Source organism: Haliotis cracherodii, unplaced genomic scaffold, assembly GCF_022045235.1.
Source record: "Haliotis cracherodii isolate W230 unplaced genomic scaffold, xgHalCrac1.p SCAF_7, whole genome shotgun sequence".
Classification (NCBI taxonomy): Eukaryota; Metazoa; Mollusca; class Gastropoda; order Lepetellida; family Haliotidae; genus Haliotis; species Haliotis cracherodii.
The window spans coordinates 34,365,381-34,382,043 of NW_027266330.1; positions in this window are offsets into that span (position 1 = coordinate 34,365,381).

The following is a 16,663-nucleotide window of genomic DNA, read 5'->3' on the forward strand; positions in this document are numbered from 1 at the left end:
TAAAATAATGTTCGGTCTTATGTGCCTAAATTAAAACTGCTACAGTCGTAGCTATAGGTGTGTGAGTGCATTCGAGTGTTTACCGAATGATGAAATCTGTGACATGGGGGTATGATGAGGGTTTGGGGTGTGTGTGTGTGTGTGTGTGTGTGTGTGTGGAGGAAATACACAAACGGTTTCTGTGAAACTAAGATTGACGTTCTACTCAAATACTGCATGCCGCTGATCCCTTGATAATCCCCTTGATTGAACTCGTTGCATAAATAAATTAAAGGAACACATACCGTTTCCATAATCATAAGATAGAGTCCAATGTAAGATTCCCACTATTTCCTAAGTATATGTTTATGAATCTCTACCAAATAGTGATAATACCATGTGTTCGCGATGGCTGAATGAAGAAATTACTTTTGTTCCATGATATACCCGCGGCACGTGTACAATTGACTTGCCTTTGCATGTGTTTGCCATCGGTGGGACAGGACACGTTCACCTGTTTGCGAACATCTGGTATAATCACTATTTGATAATGATTCAAGAACACATACTCATGATATGGCTGGAATCGTAGAATGAACTCAGAATTTAGCAGATACATCTAAAAGAGGCGTCTAACGGGATCGGGTGGTCAGGCTCGCTGACTTGGTTGATACATGTCATCGATACCAGATGCGTGGATCGATGCTCATGATGTTAATCACTGGATTGTCTGGTCCAGAATGGATTATTTTACAGACCGCCGTCATGTAGCTGGATTATTGCTGAGTGCGGCGTTAAACAACAAACAAACGAACAAACAATCGTACGGTTATGGAAAGGGATTCATCGCATTTATCTATTTTCCCAAGAAACAACCGACGATTTCATAATAGTTTATACTGTACACAAGTATTACATTATGTTACGTGTCAACCCAGAAATCTGTACGTAAAAGATTTTAGAGTGAAACGAACAAACCAACAAATGATATACAATCAACATCGCTTTTACAAACCCGTGAAGATTCCGGGGTAGAATAGGTCCTCCGAAACCCATGCTTGCCGTAAAAGGTGACTATGCTTGTCCTCAGAGGCGACTAACGGGATCGGGTGGTCAGGCTCGCTGACTTGGTTGATGTATGTCATCGATCCCAATTGCGTGAATCGATGCTCATGTTATTAATCACTGGATTGTCTGGCCCAGACTCGATTATTTACAGACCGCCGTCATATAGCTGGAATATTGCTGAGTGCGGCGTTATACAACAAACCAAACCAAACGCTTTAACAAAATTAACAAGGTTTAAAAACCCATACAAATTAGCGCACTGCAATTACAATTGCAGAACACATTAGAGTGTTAGTACAATAGTCAGTATCAAATGTGAGAGCAGTGGAAATGACAATGATAAAAATAGTTATCACCTCGCCGCAACAGTGGTCAAGCTTCTGACATAGTTATATCCAGAACTTTCAACACAATGCCAGATCAGTCCAGTGTCACTTGAACATCACAGAATATTCCACTGAACGTCTACTGAACTCAACAGAAACAATGCAATACAGTTGTCTGACTGTTGTTAAACTCAGCAAAATTTATTCTATGTGACGGCGATGGTATATAATCAAATAGCGACCGGACAATCCAGTGATTGATATACGAGCAACGATCCTCGCTGTCGGTTAGCGGTGTCAAACAATCATCCGAGCCTGACCGCCCTGTTAATTAATTCGCCAATTGCAACCAGGTTGCTGTGGGCTAATTGCAATGGGGAGACCATTAGTAGCTTTTGGAGTTGCCTAATCAAACTCGAAATTACAGATTATAGGGCAATTGGATTCCAAAATTAATTCACACGGGATATATCTTCCGTACTGATATGTCATGTTGGTGCAGTTGACAACATGTGTGAGAGAAGTGTCTCAACAGAAGAAGGGTTGTCATGTTTCTTTCACTTAAAGCTTACGAAGACCTGGCAGGGTGATGCAGGGATCCAAACTGGATGTGACAATGTAACATGTTGTTGAATGCTCAGAAAGCCTAGAGACAGATGTAATGCAGAATATGGCTTTGCGAGCCTATAAGTGTGTCCTCTGTTGTCCAAAATATCATAAAACATCTTGATGTGTTTTTGTGTACGGCAACGACACGATGGTAAACATGTATCGACAACTGACCGTGCTATACAAGACAGTTACGTTTTCATCTTGTATCACGTCAAACTGGTTGGACATATATTTCATTGGGTAAAACCATTGTTGGACATTGTGAAAAGATTTTCTTTTTTAAAACACCATGAGGCAATCTAGAAGTATCTTTTCGTCTTTGGTTGGTTGGTTTGTTGTTTTACGCCGAACTCAGCAATTTTCCAGCTATATGACGTTTCGTCTTTGGCAAGTACCATGGTAGACGTCTTTCCTCAAGAACTTCTTATGGTAAAATATTTAACATTTTGACTTTATATATGTGCCCCTTGCATTTATAAGGGATGGCTACTTTTGAAGATTCCCGAGTGTGGGTGATGAATTTGTCCCTTTTATTATGCTTGATAGATATATAAATATGAGTGCCCTCGGGTCTTGAGGCTTCTAATTATCAACCCTCACCAAGAAGAAAAACATTCTGAAAATATTAACATGAGTGGGTGGTTGGTGGTTATCATAAGTTTCAATTTGTCAGACTGCTGAATTTGATTCGTATAGAGATACATTGATAATTGATGATGGAGGATGAATTGAAAATTTAAGGTTGGTCTATATAAAGTAAAATATATATTGAAAGTCATTGGTAGATCAACCACATGTAATTTCCTCACGTTGAGTTAAACTTAGTAATAAAAACAATAGTTCAAAACAATGGTCGTAACAGTATTTGCGGGCCAACCCCTTGCTTTGTGTCGTCACAAAAATTCATCTTGGGAAATAGTGTTGAGGTCTTGTTCAATATTATGGCTAAAGGGACGATTTATTTACTTTCAAACATTATATAATTGGTTAATATTTTTTCTGAAGCAAAAATGTATTCCCCTTGCGATTACTTTTACCTCTGATAACCCAGAAAAAACATGTTTAACTTGGAGTTATCCAAGTAAAACTATATTTGCTTTTTGGATTTAGTTGTCTAAATGTGATTATATCTGCGTGGTGTTCAGTTTCTAGTTCAACTTCGAACCCACATCATAAAAACTATTACCGGTTGTCCTCATGTGCAGTTTTAAGCGTATTTTTAACACACGCACGCACGCACGCACGCACGCACGCACGCACACATGAGGATACTTTACGAGGTCTTAATGTGTACACATGCAGTACAGTGAGGACCAAATAGTATTTTCCACCGGCGGGGAGCAACCCGTATATCTTGGCCAGGGAGCATTCATTGTCATGTCTGATTTATATACTGCAGAATAGCCACAAGCGTCATGCAGTGTCGGTCTCATTGTTTAGATACTAATTTCTAATATGTGATTTACCAAGACGATTCCACGATCACATAAACTTGAAAAGTCCGACAGAACGACTGAAACGTCTGGATGTCGATCACACGCTAGTTTATTGGTCATGTGACTAACCAACCGCCTAATGTAAAAGCTGGATATCGTATAAACTAGAATGTTATTCTTTTCCATGTGTGGTGTATGAGATATATCTATCATCCATAGATATATTAGATATACCAGGAAGGGTTTTTTTCCTGATATAATCATAAAGTCTTACAACCAAGTCACAAAGACATGCACGATGCCAGCGGAGTAAGTAAGATGTATACACAAAAATCCACATTCTCCCCCATCATGTCTGAAACAACCCCAAGGTATTACCCTGAGGATTTCTCTCCGGGGTTAGGAAGTACGCAGGGATTGTATATTTTCCCTGCCGCTTCCTCCTACCCTCACCTCTCAACATCAAAAGCTATTATTAGTTGCATGCAGCTCTGGCCTTTTTCTCGGTGTGATGTTTTGGGTGAGGACTTCAAACATTTATGTTTTCATCATTATAATACAGCCCTCTGCAAAATGTCAAATATGACGAAGAACCAATAATCTTTTCTAAGGCATGGCGTGTCGTTTCCTTGATTCTCCGAGAACGATTCCGTTGTATATTTTTGCAAGATTCCGCCATGCTGGAACTTAGTTTTTCAGCAGCATTGATAAACATGTACAATGGGAGATAACACGGTACGCTCTTTAACGTGATATCCAATCAGCGTAAAGAATTTATGAACGATGATAACTCTAGAATGGACGTTTATGGAGGTGCAAACGTAACAATCGATGTTCACTCTTTGTCAAGCTGCGTAGCTGAGTCAATTTCTATAAATAAACAAGTCAACAATAACACCTTCACAGATTGCTATTTAATCTTTGACATAAACAACTGCAAACGACGATACGTTAGGGGCTTGGCCTAGTGTTTATTGAAACAGGAACACAAAATAAATTGCTTGGTTAATCAATCAAAAGCCATGGGATCACATGCAATTTTTAAATATGTATATACATGTATACGTAAGCAAACTAACGTTAATATATCTATAACCCAGTATAATGTATATTCCATTCTCCCTTTTTTCAGTAGTCTGTCAAACAGAGCCTGAAACAAATATATCCAAAACAACCCATGCAGGTCTATAATAGTTGGCAAAAAAGTCTAGATTACTGCAGTATCTGAAAATGAAGAGAGTCTCTTGGCTCATTCTTCTTATATTTCCTAACTTTAATTTAACAACTGTTTATATCTGTAAAATAAGTTTATTGCAGGGACTAGATGTTACTCCATATTTTCAGTACAACGACCTACCATTCACGTGGCTGAAACTATACCCCTTCTTAGTAATCAAGGGAACATATTGACTGTAACTCTTAAACCTGGACGACATAACATACGCCAATGTGATCCCGTGACTGCTACAGGATGTATGGGCGACTACTGTGACCGACAAATAAGAAATGATAATTACACATATAGTGTCAATACAAATGTTAATCTGCTGCATCCAAGCTACATGTCTGCAAGTGTAACCATTCTACGCATCAAGGTGTTCATGTAGCACACTGCTGTGTAGAGATCAATCTTGGTTTATATTGCTCTTAGTAGACATCAAACGAGGATGAGGGAAATAGAAACAATTATTTCTTGTTACCTTCAACGCCATAACGTATAACTGCTATTTGAGTGTACTGTAACGTGTCGTGTTTCAACACATGGGGATCTTATCTCAAGTTCTACCAACGCATCAGACAATGTGATGAGTATGTTCGTGCCAGACACATATTTGTGCGAGTTTAAATGCAAAATTCGCCCGTATTATGTTTCCAGGTTTGTCAGCTCCCTGCCCGAGTTCGTGGATTTCAGCAAAGTGGTAAACGTCTAAATAAAGGCGACAAAACTATTTCCTAAACGCAAACAATCTCTGCTAAAAGCAGAGTCGGTTAAACGATTCCGACTATATCAGAAGCATGTGTTTATGAACTACTAGTGATTATACCATGTGTTCCTGTCCCATCCCTCACAAACACATGCAACGTCAAGGCAAGTGTTCGGATGAACGAACACGGGAAATATGGTACAAGTCAAAAGAGAAAATTACATCGGACATCATTTAGGTCACTGTTTCGTTACATCTATTAATATCTACCATAAACGTTTTAAAGCCTCTCTGAGGCCGTGATTGTAACCCCAATTGAAAAAGTTTGAGCAATAGTTGCATGACGCTCTTTGAAATCGTTCAAGAAAGAGCATGCTCTATTGTACCTCAAACGTTTGAAATGTAGACACCACAAATTGGAGCTGCTGGAATATTGATCAACGTTAAGGGGAAGAAGTAGACTACTGAAAAGTTGAAGTCATCCCTCTTATCATTCAGTCTTGTGGATACTTTGTTGTCAGTCTGAGTGAGTGAGTGAGTTTGGTTTTACGCCACTTTTAGCAATATTCCAGCAATATCACGGCGGGGGACACCAGAAATGGACTTCACACATTCGGTAATCGAACCCGGGTCTTCGGGGGGATGAGCGAACGCTTGAACCACTAGGCTACCCCACCGCCCCTATTGTCAATCTGAATCTTATTACATATTAATATACCACCAGTATACCTGAAGCTAAAGTTACACCTCGTGGCCAAATCCCCTTGTTTTGATTTTGCCAATACGAGCAGCAATTATAATTCATATGCATTACGAAACATCAGCAGCGATGCATCTAACATCAAGCTTACACGCTGTGATATAACTAACATACAGTTCACAGCGGCGTAAAAAGATCACTGACACATCAAATGGCATTTCAGAACTTTCGTTTCGTGAATTCGCTGTTCCGATTTTTATTTTATGTTTTTGGTCTGCCTATGTATTATAGACACATATGCAAGTCTATATTTCATAAAGATAATACTAAGGACCCTTCTGACCATCTTGAACTGACAATTTCCATAGTAGGTAAACCGTAAAGATTTTGTCCTGAAAAGCAATGACCACTACTGGACATTCGTGTGTAGAATTTGTCCCCACCTCAGAGGCGACGAAATGGATCTGGTGGTCAAGCTCGGTGTCTCGTTCATTGCGTGTCATTGCTCTAAATATCAACCTCTGTTTTGTTTAATCAACAATCGATTATTTAAAGCCGTCGTCGTATAGCAGAATAATAATATAATCATGTGTCAAGTGGCCACTAGCTAGCGTGTTTTGGAAGTGAGTAATTGTGTGACTGAAGACGAGTTGGGAGATTATATATTTTTGTTTGTACTTCATCCTTTAATTGCATGGATCCCACTGGTGTAGAAGGCTTCCTCTTGGTGAAGTAAAATGTGTTCCACAGTGGAAATGATGTCATCACCATTTGCATATATGCCAGACAGTTCTTTTGTTCAAGTTTAGGAACAAGTGGAAATCTGACGGTGCCAAATCTGGTGACTGTGGAGAATGTTCAATGAGTTCAAAGACACAGTCATGCACTGGGCCATGGCGACAACAGACTTATTCACAGGCGCATTGTCCTTGTGGACCAACACATCTTCAGTTAGTTTCCATGTCGTTTAGCCTTCTCATGCAGTTGCCTAAACAGATCAGGTTATTAATGATCTTTCGGGAGATAGTCCATCAATAGGATCCCTTTGAAACCCGGAGCCATCCCCTTGCCAGCTGATGGAGATACTTTGCCTTCTTCGGAGGAGGCGTAGATGTTTCCACTGCTTTGACTGGTGTATAGTCTCTGTCTAATGGTGGCGAATACAAGACTCAGCCATGGTTGCAAATGCACAACAATAATCACCTCGATGTGCTTCCAAACGACGTCAATTCGAACAAGAGAGGATGCACCCGAAGCATTTCTGGTCAGGATCCAGAAGCTTTATGGCCAAAGGTCTTAAAACCAGTTCATTCCTCAGAATGTTCTCAACTCTATAGTGAGAGATGCCTGCTCTATTGGCTATGTGACGTGTGATGAGCTCGATCGTCCATAATCATATCATGTATTTTATCAACATTTTCCATTCACTATTAAGTGGTGGCCGTTCGTCTCCTCATCTTAGATCATCTTCGAGGCTCTCTCTTTCCCTCTTGAACTCTGTCTTGAACTTCCCCCCTTGACCACGTCTAAACCGAGGCAAAGGAAGGAGCACCATCTCCTAATGTTGATACAATGCCCGTACGGATGACTGTTGGAGTTTTCAGTGACTTCGGTTGGAGATACTTGATGACAGCGTTGTAGCTGAGTTTGTCCATTTTTATCAAAAGAATATCAAGTCACTTTGATGCCTGCAGAAATATGCTACCTGGTTGTGTATTTGTCTCAAATGCAGCCTATAATAATAGACTGTACTAAATACATTTAAAATATTACAGATGTGCTGTACATCGTTTGTAGGTATGCTGAGAACGTTTCAGCCTCACTTGAATACACAAATTATTATTTAGATGGCTTCTTTGGTTACGGACTTGCATACAAACATCGAAACAGCACTCGTTCTTCGTGACTTTTATTCATAACACAAGCTCTACTGAATGTTGTCCTCCCATATCATACAATGTACACTTTCCATATAATATACGCTACTATGCTTGTCGTAAGAGGCGACTAACGGATCGGGTGGTCAGACTTGGTAGATGCATGTCATCGTATTCCATTTGCGTAGATCGATGCTCATGATGTCAATCACTATATTGTCTGGTTCAGATTCGGTTATTTACAGACAGCAGTCATAGAGCTGGAGTGCGGCGTTAAACAACAAATAAACAAACAATATTATGTACATTTTCCATATCGTGTACATTTTCCATATCATGTACCTTTTCCATACAATGTAAATTTTCCTTACAATATACATTTTCCATATCATGTACACTTTCCATACAATATACATTTTCCATATAATATACATTTTCCATTATCATGTACCTTTTCCATACAATGTAAATTTTCCATACAATGTATATTTTCCTTACAATATACATTTTCCACATCATGTACACTTTCCATACAGTATACATTTTCCATATATTATACATTTTCCATACACTATACATTTTCCATATCATGTACCTTTTCCATACAATGTTAATTTTCCTTACAATATACATTTTCAATATCATGTACACTTCCCATACAATATACATTTTCCATAAAATATACATTTTCCATTATCATGTACCTTTTCCATACAATGTAAATTTTCCATACAATGTAAATTTCTTTACAATATACATTTTTCATTACATGTACATGTTTCATACAGTGTACATTTTCTATACAATGTACATGATCCTTGGTGGTGACATTTGTTTGAAATAAATATCGGCAGTCATCATCGGAAAAGCATTTCCAGGTTTTCTCCACTTTTGTCATTTTAAATATTTCTCATCTCTGTCAAATGAAATGGAAGCTATAAGGAATCACAAGAGCAAGTAACACGGTCCTCGATTGAAGGTCGAGGTTACTAACGTTTGGTTCTTGAAAAAAAACGTCGCCCGTCCAAATGTAGGAAATTGTTTTCTCCCTTGGTTTTCTTCAGGATGACGACATTATAACCGTGTACAAGGCTGTAGGCTCAGCTAGCAGGAAGCGTCTTCAGCCGTCGTGTACAGAAAGAAGTTCTCCAGACCAGTAGGAGGTCGGATATGCCACTGGCGCAGTTGTATAGACTATTGACGTCAACAGGAGTGGATGACCGCTGCAAACGCCCGGAAGAGTCGTAGGGCACTCAACGTGCTCATCTCAGGAGGAGGAGGCTATCTAAGGACATTTACAACGGATAAGGCTATGAACGGCAGAAATATTTAGAAGATAACAGTTCATCTCAAGAAACTTGGTTATTGAGCCTGAAGTAGAGCATGCCGGCTGACAACGTACACATGCCTGTCAAATCTGCAGGTTATCGCTGCGTTCTTGTAACTGAAAATATTGTTACAACTTTTGATCAAACCAATAATGTCATATTCGTGATCAAATATTTGGCTTACCTCTGTGATTTTATGGTTGTAAAAGTTTGTTGAAAGACCTTGTCCCGCGGAGGCGGAATTTGCCAAGAGGTTTTAGCGCTGGCTCGTCACGCCTAAGATTCGGTTTCGATTTCCAGCATGTGTACAATATGTGAATTCTGTTTCTGGCTTTCACCGCCTAGATATGGATATAAATTTGCTAAGAGCGATGTGAAACACTCCTCACACCCTTAATGATTTTACAATTTGCTATCTATCTTCCCCATCATCAGAAGAAAGCTCTACCAAAAGCAGAGTTCAGTGTGCCATTCCAACTACCCACGGGTATGTGTTCAGAAATCACTATAAAATAGCGACGATATCAGGTTTTCGCAATACGATGAGCGTAACCTGCCCCACCGGGGGCACCCGTCTCAAACTACATGCAAAGGAAATTCGGATAAGATCTCCGGACATGCAAGAAGTCATTGCTGAAACAAACAAAATGAAGAGTCACTGATGCGTGTTTAAATTCGGAAGATATTCGGTTAAGATCTCCGGACATGCAAGAAGACATTGCTGAAACAAACAAAATGAAGAGTCACTGATGCGTGTTTAAATTCGGAAGATATTCGGATAAGATCTCCGGACACGCAAGAAGACATTGCTGAAACAAACAAAATGAAGAGTCACTGATGCGTGTTAAAATTCGGAAGATATTCGGTTAAGATCTCCGGACACGCAAGAATACATTGCTGAAACAAACAAAATGAAGAATCACTGATGCGTGTTAAAATTCGGAAGATATTCGGTTAAGATCTCCGGACATGCAAGAAGACATTGCTGAAACAAACAAAATGAAGAGTCACTGATGCGTGTTTAAATTCGGAAGATATTCGGATAAGATCTCCGGACATGCAAGAAGACATTGCTGAAACAAACAAAATGAAGAATCACTGATGCGTGTTAAAATTCGGAAGATATTCGGTTAAGATCTCCGGACATGCAAGAAGACATTGCTGAAACAAACAAAATGAAGAGTCACTGATGCGTGTTTAAATTCGGAAGATATTCGGATAAGATCTCCGGACACGCAAGAAGACATTGCTGAAACAAACAAAATGAAGAGTCACTGATGCGTGTTAAAATTCGGAAGATATTCGGTTAAGATCTCCGGACACGCAAGAAGACATTGCTGAAACAAACAAAATGAAGGGTCACTGATGCGTGTTAATTGTAGAAATAGACCACTGTAGATGAAGAGGGTGTATTGCTCAATATCAACGGAAAATTGACGATTGGATAGATATTAGTATGCAACGACTCTGTCTGACCTTGAAAACAATCCTGCTTCCACTTTAATTAAAAAAAAGGATTTAGGATATGTTTCGCGATCTCTCTTGTCAGATAATCCAGCGCAACCAGACAATACTCACAGTAAATACTTCTGAATGATATCTGGCGGGGGTGAGGTGAAATGGGGTTTAACGTCGCGTCCAAGATTATTGCACTTATATAGCGACATGCATGCACGTTTGGTTTTTTTTTTTTTTTTTTTTTTTTTTGTGTGTGTGTGTGTGTGTGTGTGTGTGTGTGTGTGTGTGTGTGAGTGTGTGTGTGTGTGTGTGTGTGGACTGATGTTGATTATATAGTTCTAGCGCCACTAAGATACTATGAGATTTAACATGAATTCCCCACTCAGACGCAATAAACTGACTCTGTGCCAGCCAGTCCTTGTTTCAGCCCGTCAAAACGTATGACGCAGCCGGGGATCGAACCCGGACCTTCCGCTCTCCGGGCAAACGTTCTACTTCTAGACCACGGAACCGGTGACATCTGACGGAATGACCCGAAAGTTCCCGAGGCAATAAGATAACCTTGCCACCACATGTGGTGCCTTCATGGATAATGCACTTAGAGTGCTATATAAGTATATTGCATGAGTATACAGTCACATAATGGACGTGTGTGCACAGTCTGGACTGAGGTTTTATTCAATTTCTGTCTGTGTTGATACTGTGTGACAAGCAGTCTGTCTTAATACTTCGCCCATATGTTTGTCCCAGTGTGTGTGTCAGAATGTGTAGCGGATGACATTGATTCACTTTTCAGACGAATATGGATTTTTGCACTGCAATATTTTAGGAGTTATGTTACTGTTACATGATTGCCCGAGCTCCTGCTAGATCGTCGCCTGAAGATACACAATCGACTGCAGGAAACTGAGAGAGCATATAGGGTAGTGTTTAGCAGTCACATGCCAGACACCTTCTGACATTTAGGAGAAGTTCTGATGTGTTGCCAATTCTATCCATAACGTTCATGTGGTTTAAAGTAACCCGCAACTTACTTTGGAGCAATTTCCATCTAATAAAGCGTTTTTCGGAATACAGAACACATTTTTTTATATACATGTAAATTCTTAAACCAATATATTCATTGTGTATCGCCTTGTAGAAACATTTTCCATTTCTTGAAATGTCAATAGGATGTGGTAAAAGTATATAGACATGCTGGAAACGCTCCTTTCGGCTAACTGTTTACTGACAACGGTTAATGTAACTTGACACTCAACATCTCAATATCGGAATTTTAGCAGACACTATGTAAGCCGCGGTGGTGATTTGGGAATTCGTTATTATTTCGGTTTGCATAGCATGATGTGGTTCATAGCTGTCACACTATATACGTCGTAACCGACTATCACAGCTCTGTATTTATGTGACAAGCCACCACAGTTCTGTACGTATGTGACAAACTACCACAGCTCTGTACGTACGTGAAAAACCACCACAGCTCTGTACGTATGTGTGAAACCACCACAGCTCTGTACGTATGTGAGAAACTACCACAGCTCTGTACTGGTGTGCCAAACCACCACAGCTCCGTATTTATGTGACAATTTACTACAGCTCTGTACGTATGTGACAAACTATCACAGCTCTGTACGTATGTAACCGATCGTCACAGCTCTGTAATACGCGAGTGTACGATTGTGACCGACTGGTACAGCTCCGTTATATTCTGTGCTATCATGATCTACCATCACTGGTCTGTAAAGATCTGTTCCAACGTGATCGAATATCATAACTCTAATATTCTGTACGATCGTGTCCGAGCGTCATAGCTCTGTAACATTCTGTACGATTGCGACTGACTATCAAAGCTCTGTAAAAACCTGTTCAAGCGCGACCAAATATCGCAGGTCTGTAATAGTCTGTACGATAGTGATCGACTATCACAGCTCTGTTATACTTGATATGAGCGTGACCAACCATTACAGCTCTGTAATACTCTGTACGGGCGTGACAAGCCGCGACAGCTGTATGCTATGTTTCACAGAAGTGTCTGGTTAGCTCATAAATATTTGCCTTTCTGCATTTGTTTTTTCGAACGCAGTCCGTTGTTCTTCAGTCACAAATTACCCGAGTGGGTGGTCATATGCGACAAACATTTGGAAAGAAGCAAAGATAGGCGTCACAGAAATGTCTTAATCTAGTCGGACTTGTCGGCACGATAACACCCTGATAACTGGGGAGCATCTAATGAATGACGCACAATCTTATGGGGCAGTGAAAACAACGTGAATCTAACCGCCTCCAGGGAACGCTGCCATACCTTGCATGTTCTACTGCCGTGCAGTTGCCATATTGTTGGTCGGTGCCACACGCGTCTATCACCGGAATTCCTCAGAACGTATAGATGAACTCATCGGTTGTAAGAACTTGACGCCAATGCATCTTTGCATCCTGACGTGACCTTGGCACTTTGGTTCTGATCTTGGCACCACGAAAGATTAGCTTCGACGTGGCCTGTTACTTGCAGTTTCTGGAGCAGTCTGCACGCTACATGCATCATTCAAACATAAGACTTGGTTGGTGTTTCGCAATGTCCCAGTCGATTTTCCCTGTGTCAGTGTTACTGGCTAAACTATGCAAAGTCAGACAAATTCACAAACACATCATGGCATTTGATGGCGCATTGTCCAAAGTCGAGATGGGGTGAAACGTCACGGTACAGAATACTGCGATGGGACATGGTATGAACAAGGCCCTATTTGGGCCACAAAATAAGACAAAGTCTAAATCGTTTCTAAATATATATCAGAGGTGTTCAAATGTCTGACAACCATTTTCAATAGCAATATAAACATAAGTGTGTGCGTATGCGTGTGTGCGTGTGTACGTGCGTGCGTTGTTTAACGCTGCACTTAGAAATATTCGATCTACATGACGACAGCCTGTATGTTTGGTTTGGTTTGTTGTTTAACGCCGCACTCAGCAATATTCCAGCTATATGACGCCGGTCTGTAAAATAATCAAGTCTGAACCAGACAATCCAATATGTGACATCATGAGCATCGATCCACACAATTGGGATCGATGACCTGCATCAACCAAGTCAGCGAGCCTGACCACCCGATCCTGTTAGTCGCCTTTAACGCCAAGCATAGTCGCCTTTTACGGCAAGTATGGGTTGCTGAAGACCTATTCTACCCCGGAATCTTCACGAGTCAGCCTGTAAGTAATCGAGTCTGGACCAGACAATCCAGTGATTGATATTGTGAGCAGCGTTCACGTTGTCTTGGAACGACGACGCGCCAACAACCAAGTCACCGATACTGGCCACCAAATTCATTAAGTCGCCTTTTGTTCTGACCTTGCTTCCAACAACATTTAGTTAAAAGTTTTCCGTTAAATACATGTCAAACGTTAATGTGTCACCTTCAAGTTCAAGGCAACAGCTTGAAACGGTCCTAGAACGACCATTTTCACACGCCCGGATGCCGAAAACTTGACAATATAACTATAGGAAACATGCTATGCGTAACATGATCAATGTCAAAGCAATTCTCAAAAAGCACTCCAAAAAATTAAAGTTTGTATGTTTTTGTAGTTCAAAACCTCAATCTGTTGGTAATTTGGCAGTTCTTTTGGCCTTATAAGAATATATTTGGTTTTGTAAAATATCATTTTACACTGATTGACATAGACTTGTAGATAGATTGGCTATCCCAAGCTAAGGTCCTTCTAGCTAGATGGTTGAGCATCACGTCAATAGTAATTGTATTTCTTGAGCCACATCCCCAGGTGTGCGGGGTACTGCGGTATTTTTGTCACTACGGATGTATTTTAGATAGTTGTCTTCCCGCCCTTGAAATGTCCTCGGACAGAAATGCCATAAAAACAGAAAGCTGGTGTGTATCATTGATCGCTGTCTAAATCCACGTGTTTCGGTCTGGTAGCATGGGAAGGCTGTTTTTTGCCGTCTAATTAACTAAAGACATTTCGTGATTGTAATGGTCGATCCGCTTCAGTGTTGCAGTGTTAAGAAAATACGTCTGTGATCACCATGATCCACGCAAATACAGACGATGAAAGTGTTCGAGTTTGGTTTAACTGCGTTTTGAACAGTATTCCAGTAAAATCACAGTGTGTCAGATTCATGTGGGTGGAAGGCCGGAAGTTATGCAGCTTTCAGACGTTTGCCTCTTTGGTGAATCGTACGAGCACGGGTATGGTGATGACAGACCTAGAAATATAATCGGGGCGAACCGGGATTCGGAACCATGACCATATAGGCTTCTGACCTGCCCAGGAGATCAGATTAGGTATTACGAGCATAACATATCTTTCACAGTAGTGACCAGTTCGAGCAGTGATGTTTCTTTTGTCGGCGCTTTTAGATAAAAAAGCTGACATTCTACGGTGTTGAAGCGGCAGTTGCCGTTGTTGGCGACGTCATTTATGTGATGCGTTCTTGGTATGGCCACACATGGAACCTGTATGAGGTACTACGTACATTTAGAAGCGTGTTTGGGCACTGCCGGATTATTTAGACATCGCAATTCGCTGTGTTGCGTCCCTTTATTGTGACAAAAAACAATAGGTCTTGGTTTGCCTGCACTATCCCCTTACTCATAGTTTCACCATCGTAGAAAACGTCTTTAACATGTATGTTTTGGATGAATACATATACACTTAAAAAATAGGGTATGCTCGGAAATAACTAAAAAGTTCCAAAATTATATTACTTTATGGTAACAGTTATGTGGCCCTGAGAGCGGAAGGTCCGGGGTTCGATCCCCGGCCGCGTCATACCCTAAGACGTTAAAAGATGGTACTTGTTGTAACCCTGTCTGGCGCTCGGCATTTAGAGGCTTAAACAAGGACTGGTCGGCTCGGAGTCAGTATACTGTGTCTGAGAGGGGTATTCAAGTTAAACTGCAGCATGTTATCTCAGTGTGCTAGCACTATAAATCGGCATCAGTCCGGACTAGTACAAGCAGCCACACAAACACACACACACGTACATGCACGTCGCTATATAAGTGCAATAATCTTGGACGCGACGCTAAACCCCATTTCACCTCACCTTAACAGTTATGTGATACTGATGAACGAATTGGGTACAATTGTGTACAACTGATAGTGAAATATCAGTAGATGTTATGACCGCCAACGATCCACGAAATGGGTAACGTGGGAAATTCCAAAATTGACGTACTGGGATCTGTTGTGCGTATTACAGCCACCTTTTGTCAAACACTCATTCACTCGACGAGGTGAGTCATTGAACGTCTTGACCACTGCTCGTTGACTTCTGCCAGTACGAAGCCAGTAGCCCGTAGACGCTCCGCGCGTTGCAGACACCGCATCGAATGTTCATACACAAACAAAGTATTAAATCACAACGGAATCAATAACAGACACTGACAGACATAATGGTACACAGCCTTTGATATACCTTCCTTACAAGTGTCAAAATCCGGAAGACCACTGAATTACGTACAGCCGTTCGAAGGGGAGAAACCTAGGATGTGGACAAACTTCACGGAATACAGGAACAGACAGACTTGACGGACCCCAGGAACATATTGACGTCACGGAACACAGGAACGGACAGACTTGATGGACCCCAGGAACATTTACACGTCACGGAACACAGGAACGAACATACTTGACGAAACCCAGAAACAGATAGACGTCACGGAACAGAGGAACGGACAGACTTGACGGAACCCAGGAACATAGACACGTCACGGAACACAGGAACAGACAAACTTGACGGACCCCAGGAACATATTGACGTCACGGAACACAGGAACGGGCAGACTTGACGGACCCCAGGAACATATTGACGTCACGGAACACAGGAACGAACATACTTGACGGACCCCAGGAACATTTACACGTCACGGAACACAGGAACGGATAGACTTGACGGACCCCAGGAACATACTAGTATACACGTCACGGAACACAGGAAC